The sequence below is a fragment of the Mesocricetus auratus genome, unplaced genomic scaffold (genome assembly GCF_017639785.1).
Source record: "Mesocricetus auratus isolate SY011 unplaced genomic scaffold, BCM_Maur_2.0 Super-Scaffold_100008, whole genome shotgun sequence".
Lineage (NCBI taxonomy): Eukaryota > Metazoa > Chordata > Mammalia > Rodentia > Cricetidae > Mesocricetus > Mesocricetus auratus.
The window spans coordinates 4242897-4265523 of NW_024429192.1; the positions used below are offsets into that span (position 1 = coordinate 4242897).

General features: G+C 47.1%; 1 long non-coding RNA gene across 1 annotated transcript in view; it reads left to right on the top strand.

Annotated features, from left to right (window-relative positions):
- LOC110341596 overlaps positions 1-22627 on the top strand; it is a 166400-nt gene that overhangs the window by 10282 nt on the left and 133491 nt on the right. The window contains exon 2 of the long non-coding RNA XR_005878802.1: positions 14172-14261. This is a non-coding gene — a long non-coding RNA (uncharacterized LOC110341596). The remainder of the gene's footprint in view (positions 1-14171; positions 14262-22627) is intronic.

The window sequence follows — 22627 nt, forward strand, 5'->3', positions numbered from 1 at the left end:
ATAAATATCCAATAAACATATGGAAATTGCAAATCAAATAAATGCCTCTGTCTCAGTACTCTCAAGGTAGAGGCAGGTGGATCTCTGTGAGTTCTAGGTCAGCCCGGTCTGCATACTGAGTTCTAGGAAAGCCAAGGGCACATAGAAAGACCCTGTCTCAAAACAGCAGCAGCAGCAGCAGCAACAACAGCAAAACAACAAAAACTACCTTGAGGGTTGACAAAATTGCCTGAGAACCTGGCAACCCAAGTTCAGTTTCAGGAACCCAAGTAAAGTAAAAGCAGAAGGAGAGAAGTGACTCCATAGAGCCGTCCTCTGGATTCCACAAGTGTGCAGCGGAGTGTGTGCATGCGTGTGTGTGTGTGCATACACGTGTTCGTATGTGTGTGTAGCGCGTGTGTGCGTGTGTGTGTGTGTGTGCCCGTGTGTGGGCATTGTGTGCATGCATGCGTGTGTATGTACATGCATGTGTGTGTGTGTCCGTGTGTGTGTGCATGCGTGTGTGCGCATATGTGTGTGCGCCCGCACACGCATACTTATGCTTTTTCTTTGTTGATGGCATTTTGCTCTTCTTAATTCTCTTTACATTTGGCAGTTTTATTCATTTAAAAATGCATTAGCATACTCATTGCCAATCACCACCTCCTTGTCCCTCTTCCCCCCATGGTGACTATCCCCCTAGAGAAATAGACATCACGGCCCCGGGCAGACATTCACAGATATTGCCTCCCCGGGCTTGTGGGAGCCTCCTTCCTCCACCCACAATGGGAAGTCGGAGGGCCCAGACTCATGCAGGTGTCCTTAGTGGCTGTGAGCTCACAGTTGCAATGGCGATGTCATATTTTGATGGTTGCATTTTGTGTTACTCTCCCCCACCATGCAGAGAAGGCCTTGAACTGTTTAAGTGGATAGGTTTTTAGAGTTATGTGCAGGTTATATTAGCTGGGGAAAGAGACAGTACTATGTTCTCTTGTAGGTTCCTGGCCTCACCAGCCACGGTCAGTGTTGGCTACGTTTACAATGCCCGGCATGAGTTCCCTCCTATTGAGCAGGCTAAGTCAGCAGTCATGCCAGTGTTGGCGGGAGAAACCTGACCAGGCTCCACCCCTAGATGAAGAGCTAGGGACGTTTTACAGCTGCTGAGAAAGGGACAATCAGTGTTCCCCAGGGATGGGCCCAATGATTGGCTATCCAACTCAGCAAGTATATATATACATAAACACAGATATACATGTATTTTGTATGTATGTATGTATGTATGCATGCATGCATGCAACAATTATAATGAAAGAAAAATGCCATGAATTTGAATGGGGTGGGGACAACATGAAAGGAATTAGAGAGTGGAAAGGAAGGGGGAAATATAATTTATAATAATATAAATTCATTACTCTCAAAACTTGTCTTTAAATGGTTGACATTGAATTAAAAGGGAACTAAATTAACTTTAAAAGTGTTTGAAATGAAAATGAATTCTCTTCCAAGCGTCAGCTTTTGGCGAGGATGAGAACTGCCCCTAACGTTTTCAGGGAAACCCACGGCTGCCTCTGCTTTTGGTGTTTGCTGAGAGCTATTCTGGACCTGTGCACTCAGCAGCCATGTAAAGTTCCGGCGATGCTTCGGCATTCCCAAAGTCTGGAAGTCACGGTTGAGACACGGGGCAATGCAGAGAACCAAGGTTCTGGTGATGTTCTTTTCCTGTCCCTCTGGTCTGTGTCCACAATGTCAACTCCAACATTTTTCTAAGTCCATTGGTGTGTCTAACTGCCCCCAAGCTAGTTGCCTAGTGCTCCGGGCTCCTGGCCAGCCCTGGGCCTCAGGCACACACAGGGAGCTGGCCTGTAAGGTCTGTGCAGTCGTTTCTGGCTGATGCTGCTCACCAGGCTTCAGCACTCAGCTGTGGGTGTTTGCTGCAGAATTTCTTCAGGTCCTTCCCCTCTGAGTTCCACATTCTATTCCCAACCTCCCCCATTACATTTCATCATGTTCAAACGAAGGAAAAAAAAACCAGACACAGTATTTGTTTAGGTTTAAGAGCAAATGTGGGTGTATCTGTGCCGAATTGGACTCCCAGGTGGAAAACTGACAAGAAATCAAACTCATTCCATGTTAGTCTCTGGAAGGCATTACATCCTGGCAAGTGGTTCCCCATATGAGTGGAAGGGAGAAATGATAGTTGGATTGATAAAAGATTAAACTTGCCCCAATGGTGGGCAGTTATTCACACACCGTAGTATTCTTTGTACCATTTCTCCCTTGCAAAAATGAATATTGTGGGGTAGGGATTGTTCACCTGGCTCAGGACCCTTCTGTGAGTCAGGCATGGCCCATCAGACATGGAGAGTCCTGTCGCTACAGAGTCAGCTCGACTGGAGGGCGCAGCAGGTGAGGACACATGCGTGTGGCCTCTTAGCTCTAGACTGGGCTGAGCAACAGGTGACATGAGCTGTCCCCACCCAGCCAGGAGATGACCCAGAATGAGGAGGCATCATGGCTCATGCAGAATGAATGTGGATTATCGAGGGCTAAATTAGACAGTGCTTCCCATCATGCCACGGAAACCCAGATTTCTCTTTTGAGGAAATGATTTAATAAAAAGAATGGGATCACTGAATGCTGTGTGGTATCTTACTTATGTTTTTTTTTTCTTCATCTTTTGGCTGCTGAGTTCTGAGGTCAAGCTCCATTTTTCTTAGGACAGACAGTATTGGGCTCTCAGCCCCTACCCACTTGCTATAAAAGGTTCTAAGTTGTCTTCCCAAAGGATGAACATGGATATATAAAGGGGCGAGGATGGGGTACATCTGTTAAATGTTTGGAAGCGTTCTGCTTCAGTGCAGATGCTACACAGCAAGGTAATTGAGAAAAATCACATAACAGCCTAAATTCAGAAATGTCTGCATGGAGGGCAGAGACATGTCCAGAATATTGAAGACAGCAACAGTGTCCCGGTGGCCCACAATGCAGGCTGTTGTCACTGCTGTTGGCTACATGCTGGCACTGTACCTTATGGTTACATTGAGGAGAGAGTTTGGTTTCAGGACATTGAGAAACCAAGTTGGGGCCAGGCTGGACTTTCCCTCCATGCTGGCCAGCATTCATAGGACTGGAGGGCGCTGGGTGAGCTTCTGGGAGAGTGTGGTTGCCAATGACCCGCTTGGTTATGGAGCCTGACTGCTAATGCCGTCAGCAAGCCACGCAGGTGAATGACTGCTGTGGGTGAAAACAGCTATTTTACAGTTGAACTTAAGGTCCGCTCTGCATGGGGTACACCTCTGTTTGATGTTGAATGCAAGGATAAAGCTTTGTGGCTGGGTGCTCGTGAGGTCTATTGGGGAAGTCACTACTGTTCTGTTGAAATAGATAAGATGCGTCTGTTGTCTTTTAAACACTTGTGCTTGTGCCGTAGATTGTTTTTGCTGTTGACCTGAGTGGAAGGGAGCGTCTGCTCACAGTGAGTGGAAGTTACTGAGTGACTCACAGTCAGTAAGGCTGCTAAGAGGCGATCTGTGGCGTCATGGCTCAAACATCAGCCCTTTTAGGGAATCACCAATCGCTTGTCTATATAATCACCTCCAGGGTTCAGGCAATGGTGTAGAAGAAGAAGGGGAGAGCATGGAGGAGAGGGTGGAGTGCTGTGGGGCTGCTCCCTCGAGGTTGGATGTGGTCACTGAGTCAAACCAGCAAGACCCTCCTGCAAGACCCTCCCACGGTGGGGAACCATTAACATCCTTCATGGAAGGAGACGGAGGACCAGCAAAGCTTAGCAAACCCATCCCCTCTCTGAAGACTTATAATCAGTTAACTACTCAAGGGAGGAGGGAGTTTTTGGTCACGTAGCTGGGAGGCTGTCTGTGTGTCTGTCAGGGATCGTCACCGTATAAGTAGCCACAATAATTGGTTCACCAAACAGGACTTGACATGGGAACATGTCCTGCTGTTCTTTCTCTCTGGGGTGAGTAGAAACGGACTCCCAAAGCAATGTCACATACCACTTCCTTCTAGAAAAGCATCTGTCTCTCTTGGTCTCTAGGGGTTGGTGCAATGCTTTCTGAGTGAGTGCGGCATGAGAGTGTGTGCTTGCGACCCAGGATCCAGACTGGAGTGAACTGGATCAACGTTGAGGTGGGGAGGGTGGCTTCTTCCTCACAGTGTGAGCTCGTGGGTGTTGCCCCCTTTAGCTGTCGACCCCCCCTTCCTCTTTGAAGGTCGACAGGTTAGGTTTGGGAAGATCTCTGTCCTGTCAGTGGCCATGTTAATAAATATCAATTGTCCATGAATATTTGCTGCTATTAAATTGCCTATGCTTCTTTCTTTTTCAAGCCAGCCCAACTACCAGCTTCCGAATGACGCTGAATCTAACCGCATGATAACAGACTCCAGCATAGGTGGGTGGAGGTTTAATTCCTGGAGACTCAGTTTACATTCTTGGAGGAATGAAACCTGTGACGGGGGAGCAGTAGACAGTTAGCTGATAGATTATTCGATGAGGTTCATTTAAATCAATCAACCCATCTTCCTATCTATTTACTCTGAGTGATGGGGATGGAATACAGAGCTTCTTGTGTGCTATGCAAGTGCTGCCCCCCCCAGCTGCAACCCTTAACCCTCAGTGCTATCTCTGATTGACTCTCTCCTCAACTCTCTCTCTTCAGACCAAGCCACTTACATATGGTCTCCAACACTGAGTCCTCCACCAATGTCTTGTGGCATTTCATTTCTTTGAAAATAAAACAGATGATCCCATATCTCTGTAATGACAGCGTTTATAATGACCAGTTACTATAGAGAAGGCAGCATTCTCCACCCTCCCTATTGTACTTCCAACAGATAAAGGGAAAACTATTACAAAAGAGCGCATGCATCGTGTACCTAGTTTTCACGTGGTCAGCAGTCACCTGTTGATTAGAGACATTCGAACGGGACCTGTCCTTACTCATGGTTTAAGAGCCCGAGGTATGAATGAATGCAGCATCCACCGTGATTTCCAGCCATAACCGCCTTTTTATGAGTTACTTCCTCAGGGACATCGGGACGTCGAATGACTCTGTTAGTCAGAGTTCTTTCGAAATCCAGACCTGTTTTCAGAACAAATGCCAGACTTCCAGGGGAGGGTGGTTACAGCCCCATCATCTAAGATGCTCTGTCTGGATAGCCTTCCGGTTTAGCATTTACTTAAAGAGGAAGTGATGTTGTCCAGACCCCGGGTAGAAATGAAATCATGTCATGAGGTTTCGTTCTGATGTATTCCTTCAGTCACGGGGTGACATCAGGATGGGAAGGCTTCTTTGATGACACCGCAAGGCATCTCCCATTTCTAGCCCTCCATGACTGCTGGGAAATAACTAAAGGAAATGAAGCTTCCAGAGAAGGGGACCAGTCAACGTGTGAGCTCTTCACAGTCATGGGAACATACGGCAGAGCTGTTATTGACAAACTCCGAGAAGACTTCTTCATCATTTTCATGTCTATTCATTCATTCATTCTTACTCTGTGTGTGTGTGTGTGTGTGTGTGTGTGTGCATGTGTGCATGTATTTGTGTGTAGAGGCCAGAGGTTGATGTCATTGTCTTCTTCAATTGCTTTTCTACCTTAACTTTTTGATACAAGCTCTCTCATCAAACCTAAACCTCACAGATTTGGATAGACAAGCTAGTTACAAGCTCCAGGTATCTGCCCGTCTCCGTCCTAGCACTGGGATTATGGGTACACGCTGCCATCTGGCCATTTTTTTGTTGGATGTCAGGCCCTCAACTCAGGCCCTCATGTTTGTACAGCAAACACTTATGACTTGAATCAACTTCCCAGCCTCACTATTAATTCATGAGAACTACGTGCCACTGGTATTTACATTGACTCTATGTCCTGGTCTCAAGTTCCAATAGTTTGGGAAGAAAAACATCTTCCACAACTGTTCCTAAACTATAGGTGTTTCCTGACAAAAGAAAACGGTCCCATTGAATCCCGTGTTTGGGAGATGTTGGCAAAGAATATGATTGGGTTACTAGTGAGATATTCACAGCCCCAGTTTCCTTAAACTGACATTTGTCTAATTAGAAGCAAGCTCCACTTCTGAGAAATTGATGAGGACAAACAAATGGGGGGCGGTCTCGCCATGGGCTGCCGTATCTGGTTTTTAGAGTAGCTGGCATCCCCTTCAGGGTCTGAGTCGTTCATCTCTTTAGCTGTTCATTTAACAAGTGTCTGCTTGATGCTTTCTCTGTGTCAATACTTAGGAGACGCTGTGCCTTACCACAAAGGGGAGTGTGTCACAGGTGCCTGGACACTGAGTAACAATTGTCCCCCAACTTACTTGAGGTGAAGAGAGTCATGTGTCTGAGATCTGGCCAGTGGGATGGGGTCCTGAGGGCCGTGTACAAAGCTGGTGTTTGGCCTCTATGCTTATGTCCATGGCTGTCAATATGGTAGCCATGTGGTCTGGACGGCAGAAAACAAAAATCCCTGGACCCTGAGTATGGTACCAGCCTGTGCGTGTTCATGATGAAATGCTGAAGAAACCAACCCAGAGCCATTAAGTCACAGCTACTCAAGCAGTGGACTCTTCATCTGGGAAGGACCCAGTGATCAAGTATGGCTGACATATTGGGTGGGCGGGGCCTCACGAGCTGGTCTTTAAGCCAAGCAGCCCAAAAAGGCCCCTCAGCTTGTGTAACGGGCCTGGCTGTGGAAATGGAACACTCCATGAGGTTCTGAAGCTTTCGTGCCCAGGTGTTGGGAATAAAAGACCCAAAAAGCCAAAATTGTTTTCAAAGAGGGTGGAGAGAGGCACACATTCTTGTCACTTTCTCTTCCTTAACAGACAAGAAGAGTAAGGCCAAGTTTCCCCCCAGCAGCTAGATCTGCGCAGAGCACTCGGGGTGTGTAAGCTCCCAGCATGAACTCAACCTTCTCAAAAGAACCAAGCTTTATTTTCTCAGCCCCATCTATATATCTTTGTAAAACAAATCCTGGCGCGGTCAACTTCCTTTCAGGGACAAGGCTACCTCTATCCACACAGTGAGCACACGTAAACATACAAGTATATATATTTAAGTGTGGGTTAGGCACAAAGTAGCTTTTTCTTTATAAAGGAGGAAAAAGAGAAAAACAAACAAGCCTTCAATTCCATACTAAACGCGGCACTAAGTCGACAGAAAGGACCACACGAGAGTGTGCGGAGCCTCCCCGAAGCTAACAAGATGTCACTGTGGGAGATGATTTTCATAATTAATGAAGCAGTTCAATGTGCTCTGCCACTTGACTTTGATGGATGTGTCGTGGAGTCTTCCCCTTGGGGCTCAGCAGTTGATCTGCGAATCTCCTCTGTCTATATCCTGTGACGGGCATAGATCACAGCGCGGGTATCCAATACCTGCCACGTGAGCTCCAGGGACAGCCATGCAAGCCCGATGATGGCATTTAACATCCTGCAGGTAACCAACCTGCCACTCGAATGATGCCCAAAAGAGCGAATGTGACTTTGAAACCTAAGCTATTCGGAAAAGGGACTGGGCTACTCCTATGAGCCTTAGGAGCAGAGTTGATGTCGTTTAAATCCCTCTCCTAGTTGTACTGTGAATTTTCAGGCTGCAGGGAATGACCTCAACATCATCTTTAAACAATGTGATCAAGTTCTGCCTCATTGACTCCGTAGCTCATCATGCTGTGTTGCTTGGGGGGACCAGCCTCAGCCAGTGTCTCAATAGGTTTTGTTGACAAACCCCAGTCTTCATTTATTTATTGAAGCATAATTTCGCCATTATCTCAGGCTACCCTGGCGCTCACCATATAATCTAGGCTTGATTGGAACTCTTGACTGCCCCCGCCCCCAGCAGTCTCCTGGGTCTGAGGCAAACCGTTGTACCCAACCACCATGAATTTCTAAGAAGGAATTTCTAGGGGGGATTTGAAGTCCAGGATGGAAAGGAAGGCATGTTTGCTTAAACTGAGTAACTATGATAAAACACTACCCCCTTAGGCTGAAGAAATTAGTGAAAACGTTGTGGGTCCACTAAGGATGCTGGTAAATCTGGGCTGCTGAGCAAACACAAGTCCAGCAGCCACCATCTCCAGAGTAGAAAAGCAACCTATGAATTACCTCTGTCCTCCAGCCTGCTACTAGCACCGCCCATGGTGGACCCTAGCATAAGGGTGATTGCAAAGACTTCTGGGGAATGTAGTTCTTAGACGTTTTGCTCATGGGTCAGAAAGATTACAAAATGGGGAAGGGGAAGCTGATAGCTGAGAAACTCAGTCTTCCAGTCCTTCTAAAACTACACTGTAAAGAAATTTAGAGGTTATACTTGCTGCCTGATTGAACGGATAGATGAATCTTTTTTGCTGGATAGTCATCTCTTTATCTCTGAGAAACCATTTAAAACTAAAATCTAACAGATAACGTTATGCCAGTGGTACAAATTCAAAAATGTTCACAGTAGTGCTTATTCTCATTACTCAAATGGCTTTATTGGTAAATCAGGACCAAAGCCATCTGAATACTACTACTTCATCATGCCAACCCAACCTCCCACAGCCACTTGAAAGACCCCCAGAGTGGGGAGACCCTCACTCAAGTCTCGGGATAAGCCAATGCCCCAATAATTCAAGAGGGACAGTTCTTGATGCAAACACACGAGGTTTATTCAGGGAACCAGTACACTGGGGCCGAGCTCATGACCCTCTCAGGGGCAGAGGAGTTCGACCCCCAGTAGCTATAGTCAGGGTTTTTTTTTTTAAGGGAAAAACCATAAAGAATGGGGGAGTTAGGCAAACATAAAGGATGGGGAAGTTAGGTAAACATCATAAAGGATGAGGAAGTTAAATGACAGCTCATGTCTTAATGGGAAGGTTATGGGTTATCTCAAGCAAGCATTCTTTGGGCATTGCACAGTTAAACATTGAGCAGGAATGTGGTGAGCTAGTTCCTGGATCAGGGAGTGTTATCTTTTAAGTTTATCTTGAGGTTTCGATTTCTCGGGAGAGGGCAGAAGGACAAGTTACTCTGTGATGGACTAGTCACTAGGGGTCTAAAAATATTGAGTTGGGATCTCGTACACTCTAAATTTGAATAGAATAAACTTGAGCAGAAAAGGTATTCAGGAGCTGGGATTTAAAGTTTTGTTTTAAAGTCTGAGTCTCCCTTTTACAGGAAAGAGCTGAGACAGTCCTGACTCTCCACAGGCAGAGTCCTTAAGCAATGTAACTTGCCCAAGTACCCCCAGCTGTGGGGAGGGATGTGCCTTCTCTCAAGTCTCCTGGAAGAGGATCCGGTGACTGAAGCAAGTCACAGAGGCAGCCACAAGCCCCTTTGTCTGCTGGTGGTACAGCCAAGGCAATGCTATCAATATAAAGAAAGAGCCTCTCAGGATTCACAAAAGAAAGGCCCTGTGAATTTTCTTTTAGGAATTCCTTGCTGTGTTTTCACAGGAGTCTGAGAAGTGGCTGCTGCCTGTAGGGCATCTCCCTCCCTTGTTGGAGGCAATTTAGCAAACTGACAATTACTGTCATTATATACCCCATGGCTGGGCTGGGACAAGGGGGGAGTGGCTGACACCACATGGCAGGCTAGGGGACTGTAGACTCCAAGTCTGCTGGGGAATGGCCCCCTTTGATCTTCCCAGATAGCAGCAGCTTCAACTTCAGTGGGACTGATGAAGGGTTTTTATCACACCCCCCTCCCCCAGCCTAGAATAGGCAGAGCCACTGACAGGCAGGGCAGGTGCTTAGCCAGAGAGTCCTGGAGAGTTTTATTTGACCTGCATCTGTAGTGGTACAGCTACAACGGTTCATCCCCCACCCCCCCAACCCCGCACTGAAATATAAATACTTTGAGTGCTTAACGAGGATAATGAGACTTGTGATTCAATGTTTTTCGCCCGGTCAGTCTCAGTTCACGTACAATTGAGGGCCAACTGGGGAGTAGAATTGTTGCTTCCTGTTTTGACACGTGGGTGGATGGCCAATGTCCGACCATTTTAGTTAGATTCAGTGTGTGTTTGCCTTCAGATATCCCTAGAAACACGCGCTGTCAACCTGAAGGGGAGAGCAGGCCTGTACCTTGCAATAGACTGCTAAGCCCCTGAAAATGCTCTGGCTGTGCCGGTCTGAGTGACGCCAGGGCTGTGTGTCCAGAAGAGTCGTCCTGGGACCACGCTAGGTGGATGTAGGTGATGGGGCCTATTCTTGGCTGGCCAGGGTCCGTGGACAGCCCAACATTTTCTTGAAATTAATGGAAGCTGCCAGGACGCTCACCCACAGACCTCGGTCAAGGACCTAATTTAGCTTATCAGGGTATTCTGGCTTTAGAATCACGGTCTTGAACTAGATAAGCGGTGGTTCTTCTGATTGGACAAGACGTAAGGTATCTATGACAGCTATTGTGAACGTGATCTTTCACGTATACCAATAGGCTATCCATCAATCAATTAGTAATGAATCAATCAGTGAGTCAGTCAGTTCTGAGGAGAGGAACAGAAACAAGCTCTCTGCCCTTGGTTGTCAGTTTCCCGGTAGAGTTCCCTTGCTACTATCTGAAGGAAACGGGTTGTTGCCTGTGTGCCTGTCCCCCTGGTTTGCCCTTTCCACGCCGGCCTCAGGAGGGGCTGTATTTGGAAGCACAAGCGTGTAACACGTCAGGCAGATCAAGCAGGAGTTTCAGTGCTGACTACAGGGGAAATGGTTAGTAATTGGTGAGAGGATGTGGGCTGTGTCCATTGGCAGAAAGAACCCAGAACTCTGGTGAAGGGATTGCAGTGACTGCCAAGATGCTAAGTGTCTGGGCTGAGGTGTGTGGGGGTGGGAGGGTATGGGGCTTAGTGCCACTGGGAGAGGGGGTGGTGAGGATGTCTCCTGGACCAAGAACTCCCTAATTCTAGGAACTTCCCCAACTTAGGGGCCAGTGGGGGTACACAAAAAAACTTGATAATGGGTATTTAATTTTGAGAGTCAAACTATAGTTTCTCATTTGCCGTTTCTGGCATTTATTGCTTTACTTAAATACATTTTACTCCCAGGTTTAGGGTCAAAGAAACCTTTTTCTTGTCCTTGCTAAAGTCCCCCACTGTGCACAGTTTCATGATCAACGGAACCAAATAAATCCCCAAGGAGTGTGTGAGGCATCAGGCTCTGCCTTCATGTCTGTCGACACTCTACACTTTCTGGTGACTCCATGGTGGGGAGCAACAGTGTGGGAGAGGAAAGTGGCTCAGATGGCGGATGTTGGGAAAGGGGAAATTAGAGGCCAGTCCGTTTCATCAGGGGATGCTGAGGGCCTTGGTTACTGTTAATTCACAAGGCCCAGAGTCTTAAGAGTTAGAAGGCTTGGGTATAGCTCTCTCTTTCTGTGTGTGTGTGTGTGTGTGCGCTCGTGTTTATGTGAGTGGATGTGCACATGCTTATGTTTATATATGTGTGTGAATATGTGTGTGTATATATGTGTTTGTGTGTGTGTGTGTAAGGATGATGAAAGAGAGGGTGAGGGCTAGAAAAGTGATTTAGTGAGTGAAGCACTTGTGCAAGCATGAGGCCCTGAGTTTGGAGCCTCTCAACTCAAGTAAAGCCAGCCACAGCCCTGTGGTGCCAGCATCTTGCAGTAAGATGGAGGCAAAACGGAAACATCTCCACAAGCCGTGCCCAGCAGCAAACAAGAGTCCCCATCTCAACCAAGGTAGACCGTGAGGGCTGACATGCAAGGTTGCCCTCTGACCTCCACACATGCTTGCACACGTGCATACACACACACACACACACACACACACACACACACACACACACACACACACACGGACCTGGGGAGAGGGGGCAGTGTTTGATAGAGACTACATCAGGTATGAACATTCCCAGGGAATACTAAATTCTCCTAAAATCTCCAACTCCCCAAGGTTGTCTTCTACTGAGCATCTATGCATTCCTGTGTTTTGATGGGATCTGCCCTGCCTTATATTCCTCTCTTTACCCAGCCTTATCTCTCCTGTCTCCATCTCCCTAGTGTTGGCATTAAAGGCATGTGACTTCCAAGCACTGGGATTAAATGTGCCAACCACCACCACTTGGCTGTTTCTCTTTCAGACTGGATCAATTTCGTGTAGCCCACAATGGCCTTGAACTCACAGAGATCCATCTGCCTCTGTCTCCTGAGTGCTGGGATGAAAGGTGTGTGTCTCCACCGCTTGGCGTCTATGGCTAACTAGTGTGGCTAGCTCTGCACTTTGATCTTCAGGCAGGCTTTGTTTGTTAGATGGTAAACAAAGTATCGCCACAGAATGGACCTAATAGTCAGCCTGTGGTGTTCATTAGATTTTCTCTCCCTTGTTGTCACTGTGGCTCCCAAGTACTGAGAGAGTGTCCCTGAGGTTTGAGGGAGCCCTCTAAACTAATGCTGAAACTTGTTACTGTGGTGAGACTGGACGTGGGGCCATTAGGAAGTGTCTCTGGTCAACACAACTCTGCCCTTCTGACGGATTAAGGCAACTGAGGGAGTAGGACCTTCGCAGTGGGAAAGGTTATGACAGATCATTAGAGAGCAGATCAAGATAGAAGTCATCTGTTTATCTTGTTGCCCCCTCCACCTTGCTCTCCCGAAAGCCACTCTGTTACCACGGGGCACTGCTTGGTATCTTCTGCCATGTTATGATGGGAAGCCGCCATGCTCATTGGTGAGTGTTCCAAGCTTCCATCCTCTGCCCTTGTGATGTTTTGGAGAAGAAAGAGGAGACCGATTTCCCATCTGCTATGGACAAGGACGATTTTATCCCTGCACACTTTGTGTGCATGTGTGAATGTGTATGTGTGAATGTGAACTTAGTAAAGCATGCCTTCGTAGGTGGCGCTGACAGAATAAGGAGCATCTAAAAATGTGTGTCATTACCTGGCGCCTACCTTGTTGCGGAATGTTAGTTGAAGATGTGTGTGTTGCATTTGCTTATTCGCTGGAATATTGTCTGATGATGCAAAGATGTGTTGCATTTGCTTATGTTGCATTTGTTTAACTCTGTGAGGCTGTGTCACTTTGCCTGTCTAAAACACCTGATTGGCCTAATAAAGAGCTGGACGGCCGATAGCTAATTAGGAGAGAGAAGGAGCTGGCAGGCAGAGAGAATAAATAGGAGAAATCTGAAAAGAGGATGGAGGATTGAGAAAAGACAGGGCCTGGGGACTGGAGTCTTGTCCTCGAGCCACACCCCACTGGCAGGATCCCAGTGATCTCCAATTCTCTGATGCTGTTTGGCTGCCCTTGACTCGTTTCCTAGACTTGGCCACGTTCTCATTCTCACTTGGTGAAGACTTCGTGGTCCACTGTGATAGCGGTAGATGTCATGGTCCACCGCGATAGCGTTTGTCAGCCAGTCCTCTTCCTGCCGTCTGCCCTCCTGAACAGCAGGCCCAGCTTACAGAAACTGAACACCAAGGCTGGCTCTGTCCTGTCTCCATGCCAAGTCTGAGGCTAGTGACCTCCACATCTCTGCCATCCCATTGCCGTTAGCTGGGCATTGTCTAGTGGCCTCCAAGACCCACATTTGTCGGATCCAACTCTTCTACCCAGCGTGAGGTTTCTCTGTCTTAGTTTTGCTAATATGTCTCTTCACCCGTGTTTCCCTTCAGACCTGTGCCTCAGAGGCAAACACAGGATTACAGGTGGCACCAGCGGCCACCTCTGACAAAGCTCTTGGGCGTATCTCAGCCATCGTTTCCTTCTTTTCAACGCTCGGCACATCTGGTCACCCACTCTGTCTTACCACAGTCTTACCTTCGCAGGGGTCTTGACCTCCTCGTCTCCTCCTTGGTGTTCATCTTTGCTGTTCTTCTGCCTGATTTTTCTTCCTCTCTCCACACCCTGGCGCTCACACTGTCACTTCTAGGATTTTTTTCCTTTACGCTGTTGATGAGGTAGTTCTAAGCGCGCAACTGGCAAAACCATGCCCCTGTCTCAGTGCCGCTGTTATTTCATAGTTCTGATTTTAGAGCAATCGAGAGCCGAGAGAGCTTCCTTGAGCTCATGTATTTTTCTCCCTACCGTCTCTTTCCTCTTGTTTGTTCCACGATCCCCCTAAGTGAGGCATGGATGCTTTTCTTTGATTCCCTTTTCCTCTTCCATGGTAAAATAACAGCATCCTGTGGGCACACCCCAGAGCCCAACCAGCTTTCACACCCCCCCCCGCATTCTTTCTTTTTAGGGAAATGGAGAAAACTGACCTTCAGACTTATCACCACCCTGGAGAAAGGTGTTCAGTCTGCCCAGCTGTGGACCACCCAGTTTTCTTGAGGTAAGTTAGCAGAAGTGTGTGTGTGTGTGTGTGTGTGTGTGAGAGAGAGAGAGAGAGAGAGAGAGAGAGAGAGAGAGAGTGTGTGAGAGAGAGAGAGAGAGAGAGAGAGAGAGAGAGAGAGAGAGAGAGAGAGTGTGTGTGTGCGTGTGTGTGTATAACAAATGGAAGAGAGATAAGCTCCAGTTGTTGGATTTTTCTCCATTTCGGGCCATTTCCATGGATCCTACACTCTAGTTTACTATGGAAGGCTGTCACATGATGGTGGCCATGATGTGCTATCGAAGACAATTGTGCCAAACTGTGCTGGCTAGTTTTATGTCACCTTGACACAAGCTAAGCCATCTAGGAAGGGGGACTCAACTGAGAGAATGCCTCCATGAGACTGGCTTGTGGCCAGATCGGACAGAACATTTTCCTTTCCATTTATTTTTATTTTATTGAAAATATATTCTTTTCTCACATAATATACCTTGATTATAGCTTGCCCTAGCTCTCCCCCTCCCCACCTCCCTTTGCCTCTGGGACCACTCTCCTTCTGTCTCTCGTTAGAACAGAGCATGCGACCAAACTCGACAAAATAAAATGTAATAAGATGAAGCAAAAGTTATCATACTGAAGCTGGACATGGCAACCCAATAGGAGGAGGCGTCCCAAGAGCAGGCCCAAGAGTCGTTCTCACAGCTAGGAGTCCCGTAAAAACACTAAGCTAAAAGCTGTGATCCACACGTGGAGGACCCGGTGCAGACCCCTGTAGGCCCCGTGACGGTTGCCTCAGTTTCACAGATGTACCTTGCTTAGTGGATTCAGAGGGCCTTGCTCTCCAGGTGTCCTCCAAGCCCTCTGACTTCAGTCTTTCTGCCTCTTCTTCCGAGGGATTCCGTGAGCTCTGAGGGGAGGGATTTGATGGGGACCGGTTGTTTTTGGCCGCAGTGTTTTCTCACGTCGATAGAAGCGTCAAGTATGACGCAGACCTAGGGAGGTGTGCCTGAAACACAGGTGACACAGAAATCACCAGGAAAACATTTAATAAAAAAAAAAAGGGAAATGATCAGGCTCCAATTTATCAAAGCCAGCCAGCAAAGATGCTGAATGCTTTGGAATTCTTTGTTCAGTTTGGTTTTGACAGTGGAAGCAACTCGGAAACTCTAAAATCCAGCTCCTGGTTTTCTAACAGCTTCATTTCAGTATAACTGATATAGGAGGAACCATGCGTATTTGATGCATATGACTTGATGAGTTGGGAATATGCAAATTTCGCCGTACTAGACGTATCCACCATGTCCCACAGCTCCCTCGTGTCTCCTTGCTTGCTTGCTTTTGTGGTTAAAAAAAAAGTCTAACAGGCGATTTACCCTCTTAACCTGTGTTGAAATATGTAAGTAGCATCGTGTTGCTAATTAGAGGCATATCATGGTACAGATCTTTATAGCTTATTTATTTAGCATAACTGTATACCATCAGACAAAAGCTCCCCATCTCCCTCCCATCTCCCAGGAGCTGGGAATCATCACTATACCCCGTTCTCCATGCATCTTCTACAGCTCACACCCCACAATCACAGGACCACTCAGCACCCAGCTTCCTATGACCAGAGTACTTTGTGTCGTAAAATGCCCTCGAGTTTACTTTATGCACATAAATGCAAAATAATACTTATTGTGTGTGCATACTGTATCTTGTTTATCTGTCAATGGACTTTTGGGTGGTTCTAGTATTTTGACTTTCCTGCTTATAATGAACATACCGTTATAGCTGCTGTATCACTTGAGAGGCGGAGATGCCATCTGTTTCAACTGTTTGGAGGCCCTCCATTGAGGTTCTTCTCGTCTTCATATCACTGTACACTCCTGTCCCCACAGCATTTGTTACCGTCTTTCTAACAGGTGTGAGGAAACATCTCCTTGCAGCTTTGATGACCCTCTCCGAGGTGATTGAGGGTTAGGGCATCTCATCTATCTATCGACTGTTTGTAATAATCTAATGACTACTCACAATCTGCAGACTAATTCCAAAGAAGATCCTGTTCAAGCTCATTGTCTAGTTTTTGTTGAGTTGTTTGTCCGTGGTTGAGTGAGAATAGATTCATCTGTTTAGAGTATTTGCCTGAGGATTTGTCTCACATTAGTCATTTAGATCGATTTTCATTCAAATCTCTGTTAACAGAGAAGCAAATGTCAGTAAGACTGTTAAGATGGCCTGTATGTCAGTATCACATTTGAGTGTTAAGATGGCCTGTATGTCGTCAGTATCACATTTGAGTGTTAAGATGGCCTGTATGTCAGTATCACATTTGAGTGTTAAGATGGCCTGTATGTCAGTATCACATTTTAGTGTTAAGATGGACTCTATGTCAGTATCACATTTGATCATACTTCTGTACGGGTGCTGGGATTTCTTTTTTTAAAATTTATTTATTTATTATGTATACAGTATCCTGTTTGCATGTATGCCTGCAGGCCAGAAAAGGGCACCAGATCTCATTACAGATGGCTGTGAGCCTCCATGTGGGTTCTGGGAATTGAACTCAGGACCTCTGGAAGAGCAACCAGTCCTCTTAACCTCTAAGCCATCTCTCCAGACCCAGTGTTGGGATTTCTCATTCTTCCCTTTTACAGACTGCTAGTTTTGGGAATGAAATGGCGTGGCCTTGCTCAGCAGCTACAGATCTGCTACCTGTCCTCAGGAATTCTCGTCCCCACACCAATGCTTTCCTGCTATGCCAATTTGCCTCTATCCTACTAAACTGTACAGTGTTAATGAAAGGTCTTCCTATAAAATTATGCTGTTGACACTATGACAAAAATAGAAGTAGAAAAAAAGAGAAATGTGAAAACATACCCAGCTAGTTCTGACATCAATTGCATATACAATCAATATGTACAACTACTGTTCACCTAGATGTATTTTCTATTCGAGGTTCCTCTACCATTATTAAATTTTATAGTACATTATTAAAGGAAATTTTGCTTGTCTTCAGTCATCTTTTCCTGTCACTTATCTCCATCAACATGACTTTTTTTGGGAGACAATGTCTCTGTGGCAGATCATATTTATGGGATTGTCAGCTTGACAGGATCTAGAATTACCAATGAGACAAACCTCTGGCGTGCCCTTGAGATTATCTAGATTAGGTCAGTGGAGGTGGGAAGGACCCAATTTAATTGGGAGTGGCACCATTCTATGGGCTGAGGTCCTGGACTGAGTAAAAAGGGCAAAGTAGGCTGATCCCCATTATTTATCACTCCCTGCTTTCAAGCGACAGCAGACGCAAAGTGACCCTCCTTCCACAAGCTCCTGGCATCCTGGCTTCCCTGTCACAATGATAGACTGACTGTACCATTGAACCACAAGCCAAATAAACCCGTCTTCCCTTGAGTTGGTCTTGCCAAGCCATTATACAATAGCAACCGGGAAAGCAGCAAAATTGGTACCAGGAGTGGGGTTGTTGCTCCTGTTGACAATTGTGGTTTTTGGGGCTTTGGAACTGGTATACAGGTGAAATGTGGAAGAGTTTGGAACTTTGGGTTAGAAAAGCCCTTGACTACTCTAAGTAGAGCTTAGTGGGATGTTCTGGTGGGGTTTTAGAAGAAAAGGGAACAGAGAAATGTTACTAGTATAGGCCTGGTTCAAGAATCTCAGAGGGGAGCAAGGATTGTGTTGGGAATGGGGCTAGAGCACATTCTTGATGCATTTTGACAAGGAACTTGAACATATTCTGTGTATGTCCTGATAACTTATATGAGGTTGAACTAAATAGTAACAAATAGACTTCACATTGTCATCTAACCTCCATACGCATACCATAGCACATGAGTGACCATCAATAGAGAGTAAGGGACTAATGTCTTTGGAAGAGGAAACTTCAAGTCAGCATAGCATTCAGGCGGTGCCACGGCTATTGCTCATCTATCACTTTTATACAGGTATACGTCAAGAAAGAGCAAAAAGTAGAACATAAAAAAATAGGAACTTTTATGAATATGAGCTAGTTTGACATTTCTTTCTTAATTATTTTTTCTCTTCCTTTTTTAAAAAAAATTAAGTTAGAAACAAGCTTGTTTCACATGTCAATCCCACCTCCCCTCTCCCTCCCCTCCTCCCCTCCCTCCCCACTGGGCCCCCCAGTCCTCCACCCAATCTCCACTCTGATCACCAGAGAGGGTGAGGCCCTCCATGGTGGATCTCCAGAGTCTGCCATGTCATCCAGGGCAGGGCCTAGTTTGACATTTCATATGAAGTGAGCAAACATGACAGAGCAGCTTTCATTATTAAAGAGATCAGTGCCATCAAAGAGAAACCAGGTAGTTTTCACCAGGGCAACAGGAAAGTAAGAAGACCATTTCAAACTCACAGTCCCCCTGCCTCCGTCTTCTGAATGTCATGATAACCAGTATATGTCACTAGGCATGGCACACCAACACAAAATTTAATATTATGTAGTTTGTAAAATGAATTATTTTAGTATTTAGCTTTCTTCCTATGTAAATTTAGGGAGGAAAAATCAAATTATTGCAAGACTTTACTTGTTGATTGTGCTATTTTTTTTTGAGTGCTGGGTGAAAAGAAAGGAGGGTGTGGCATAATGTAGCCCTGAGTTATTTCTGGCTGTGTACTTGAGTGTTGACAGATCTTGGCTATTTCTCAGAATGCAACATCTTTCTCTGTGCACATTTCAACTCATTTGCCGACACCACTCATATTTCCTGCTAATTGGAGTTGTCAGAGATGATCACAATATATCGTCCATGATAATCATGTTTGGCTTGCTTGGAAGCTCAGTCCACAATCATTTGAGAGCAGGGTGGGTCACTCATATAGTAGAAATATATGCAGGCACCTAAGCCTTTCCGTGCTCACACATTATCCGTGCTCTGTTATGTAACCAGGTCCCTACCTGAGATGTCCCAGTGATCTTCATCTTCTGTGACATCTATGTTATGGACAGCACACTGGTATAACTTGACATTGACTGCCACGGCAATATTTACACTAGGGAAATTGGCAGGAATGACGTTACATCTTCCTTACGAGAACTGCTTATTAAACTGTTATGAGCCCATCAGCTTGGGGCCCTTAGTCCCACTGAATAGCAAACTGACTGGGTGGTGGTTCTGTACCAGGAAGTAGCATTGGAACCCATGACTGCCACATATGGTGGTTCAGCTTGGAGTTATTGTTTTTGCTAAATAGTGTTGCATAAACAGTATGCACGTGGACTAGAAATAGCTTTCAAGTCAGCTCTTTCCCACACCAGTCTGGTACCTGATTGTGATGCTGGGCCGTGGCCATGAATCACAGTTCCCAGCTGGCCCCAAGGGTAAACAGTGCACACTCTATAGTGTGTTCTGGTCTCCTGATCCCAAGGGTAAACAGTGCACACTCTATAGTGTGTTCTGGTCTCCTGATCCCAAGGGTAAACAGTGCACACTGTACAGTATGTTCTGACCCCCTGATCCCAAGGGTAAACAGTGCACACTCTATAGTGTGTTCTGGTCTCCTGATCCCAAGGGTAAACAGTGCACACTCTATAGTGTGTTCTGGTCTCCTGATCCCAAGGGTAAACAGTGCACACTGTACAGTATGTTCTGGTCTCCTGATCCCAAGGGTAAACAGTGCACACTGTACAGTATGTTCTGGTCTCCTGATCCCAAGGGCAAACGGCGCACACTGTACAGTGTGTTCTGTTACTGGTTGATCTGGAGTGTCAGGTTGATTGGGTCTGGAATCAACCAAGAAATAAGACTCTGATAAACTCTCTGAGGACATTTACAGGGAGGGCCCTTCCCCAGAGTGGGCAGGGAAACTTCCTGTGTGGCCCAGATTTGAAGAGGCCGAGGGAGGCAGCAGTGGTGTTTGCCTGCCTGTTTTCCACTCCTTGGTGATGAGTGCATCAGTTTTGCAGTTTCTGCGGCTGCATCCTTCACTGATGCTGAACTCCAGATTCTCTGGATTCCAACATGGGCCAAGGACCAGCAACTCTCGAGGCAACGTGCCAAGCGTCAAGGTCTGAACAACTCCCAGGTTCTTAGCCCCCAGCAGTGTTAGGCTACCCAGCTCCTGTCAGTTGAATTTCATTCTAGTAAAAAAAATTTGCTTCGTAATTTATTATCATTACATGTTGCGTTTGTATACCTGTTTTATAAGTGGCTAATGCTTGGGGTTGTGCACAAATTTCTTTGGGTGAAGAGGGGTCACAAATGTGGAAATTTAAGAGGCACGGGTCTGCAAGTCTCCACTCTTCTTATTTGGAAGCCCGACTTCAGAATCCTTTCTCATTGTCAGTGTGCTGAGTCACCATTTGCTGGGGGCCATTTTACTCTCTGGTGCCCAAGAAGCTGCCCGAATGGATTTCTGCACCGTCATCTAGCCTCTTGGAGGGGTGGGTGTCTCTCCTCAGAGCTTTCCAGAGCCCTCCTTTCATCTTCTCTGTGGAAACCCTGTCTGGTCCTGGCTTCCTGAAAGGTAGCTGCCACGGTGTGCCTCACCCGAGCAGGGCCAGTCAGGGGGTGGCCACAGCTGTATTCAGAGACATGTCTATCTCCACGTTTGGGCAAGCCTATTGGGCCATCTTCGTTGAGAACACTCTTCCCTGTAGATTCCTGGTGACCCCAGCCTCTGTAACCTTCCTGACAGGAAGGAAGCCACTCTGAGGAGAGACATTCACACCTTTGGCTATCAGAAGATTGAGACAATGACCCTCAGGAAATTAGAATTCCTTCAGTAGTTTGTGCTGGGGAAAAGTAAGGGCCTTGGTGACAGCTGGAGAAGGGAACTTGCCTCCCAAGACTGAGGCTTCATGCTGTTCTGATCACTTGCGGGGAGAGATTGGAACTGAGGCAAGGGAGGGCCAGTGATGGGCGGGGCCACACTTTGGCCAAGTCTACTTAGCCCAGCACCCTCCCGCCCTTTATTTACACCTAAGCCTCCTGCCAGGACCCGAAAGATGGGCTTGGAGGAGGGGTTACTGGGCCTCTTGGTTTGTTCCTCTTCCTGACGTGTCCACATGTAGCAAGTCTCCGCTGCTGGCTGTTACCTGTTTATCTGACTGTTGAGGATGGAGTCAACAGGCTAGTGACAGGCTAATGAGCTAGCCTCCACTGCTGTGTGAAATGTGGGCTCACCACAGGGCAGGGAAGCGCTCACACAGCACACGGCTGGGAAGCCACGGGACACCATGGGCACAGGCATCTTGAAGCCATGCAGTATCCATGAACCCCTGGGCGGCATGCCTGTGCGTGTGGACTAGCGTGCAACCTGGACCTCCATACGTGGGCAGCGGGGGTTCTAGGTGAGGCGGGGAGGGAGGGTTGTCAGCCAGAGGCAGCTGCATATTCCAGGTTCAACCTATCACTGCCATCAGGGGGATTTTCTTGCGCAGGAACCAACTTGTTCTGCTCGGCAAGACCTCTCTGTGCTCTGCCCCTGTCCCAGGCCCGGCTTCACAAAGGCGTCCTCTGTGTAAGGAGGTACAGGGAAAGACACGGCAAACTTCTGTAGGAAAAAAAAAGTGCAGCACCAGGGGGTGAGGGAGGAGAGGCACAAAGGATTCCTGTCCACAGGTGCACCTTGTTCTAGCTGGACTGCCTTGCACACTGCCAAGCGTGGAAACACTCATAAGACGGGTACACACGCGATCCTTGACCTTCCACACTTGGCATGGACGGAGTCAACTGACCCCTCTAAGCTGAGGATATCAACTTAAAAACCCGTGTTTCTGCATTCCTGGGTCTTTCTCCCTTTTTCCAGAGTCTGGGGGGAGAAAGAAAGTGACAGGAATTGTATCTTGCTCCAGCCTGGGCTTGGAAGGGTGTCTTGCGTGGTGTCATCTCTGTCCATGACATCTACTGTGACACCTAACTGTGTGATGGCAAGCAGGGGAAGTGTTGGAGTTCATAATAAGGGTAACGGGCCGGGGAGACGGCTCCGAGGGTATAGTGCTGTCCTTGCAAGCAGGAGGACCAACACTTGAGCCCCGGAAACCTCGTGAAGAGGCTGAGTATGGCGGTGAGCACCGGGGACCCTGAGGCTCGCTGGCCAGAGAGCCTGGTATAACTGGGAAGCCCTCGGGCCCAGCAAGAGGCTCTGCTTCAAAAGCCAAGGTAGACACTGGGCGACGGGGGGTGGTGGGGGGGGTTGGTCCGTGGCAGATAGCTCCTGAGGAATGAGATGTGATGTGGGCTCCAGCCTTCACACGCATGCACACACAGCCCTACACACTTGCATGTGGCTGTGTCCGCAGGCGCTGCCATGCATGCAGCGGTCTCTGCAGGCACTGCTGCGCATAAACAAAAGTGGTAAGAGTAAAAGCCCGTCCTGGTAAACACTGATTGTGTCTAAGATCCTTAACTGAGACGAACCCCTTTAGT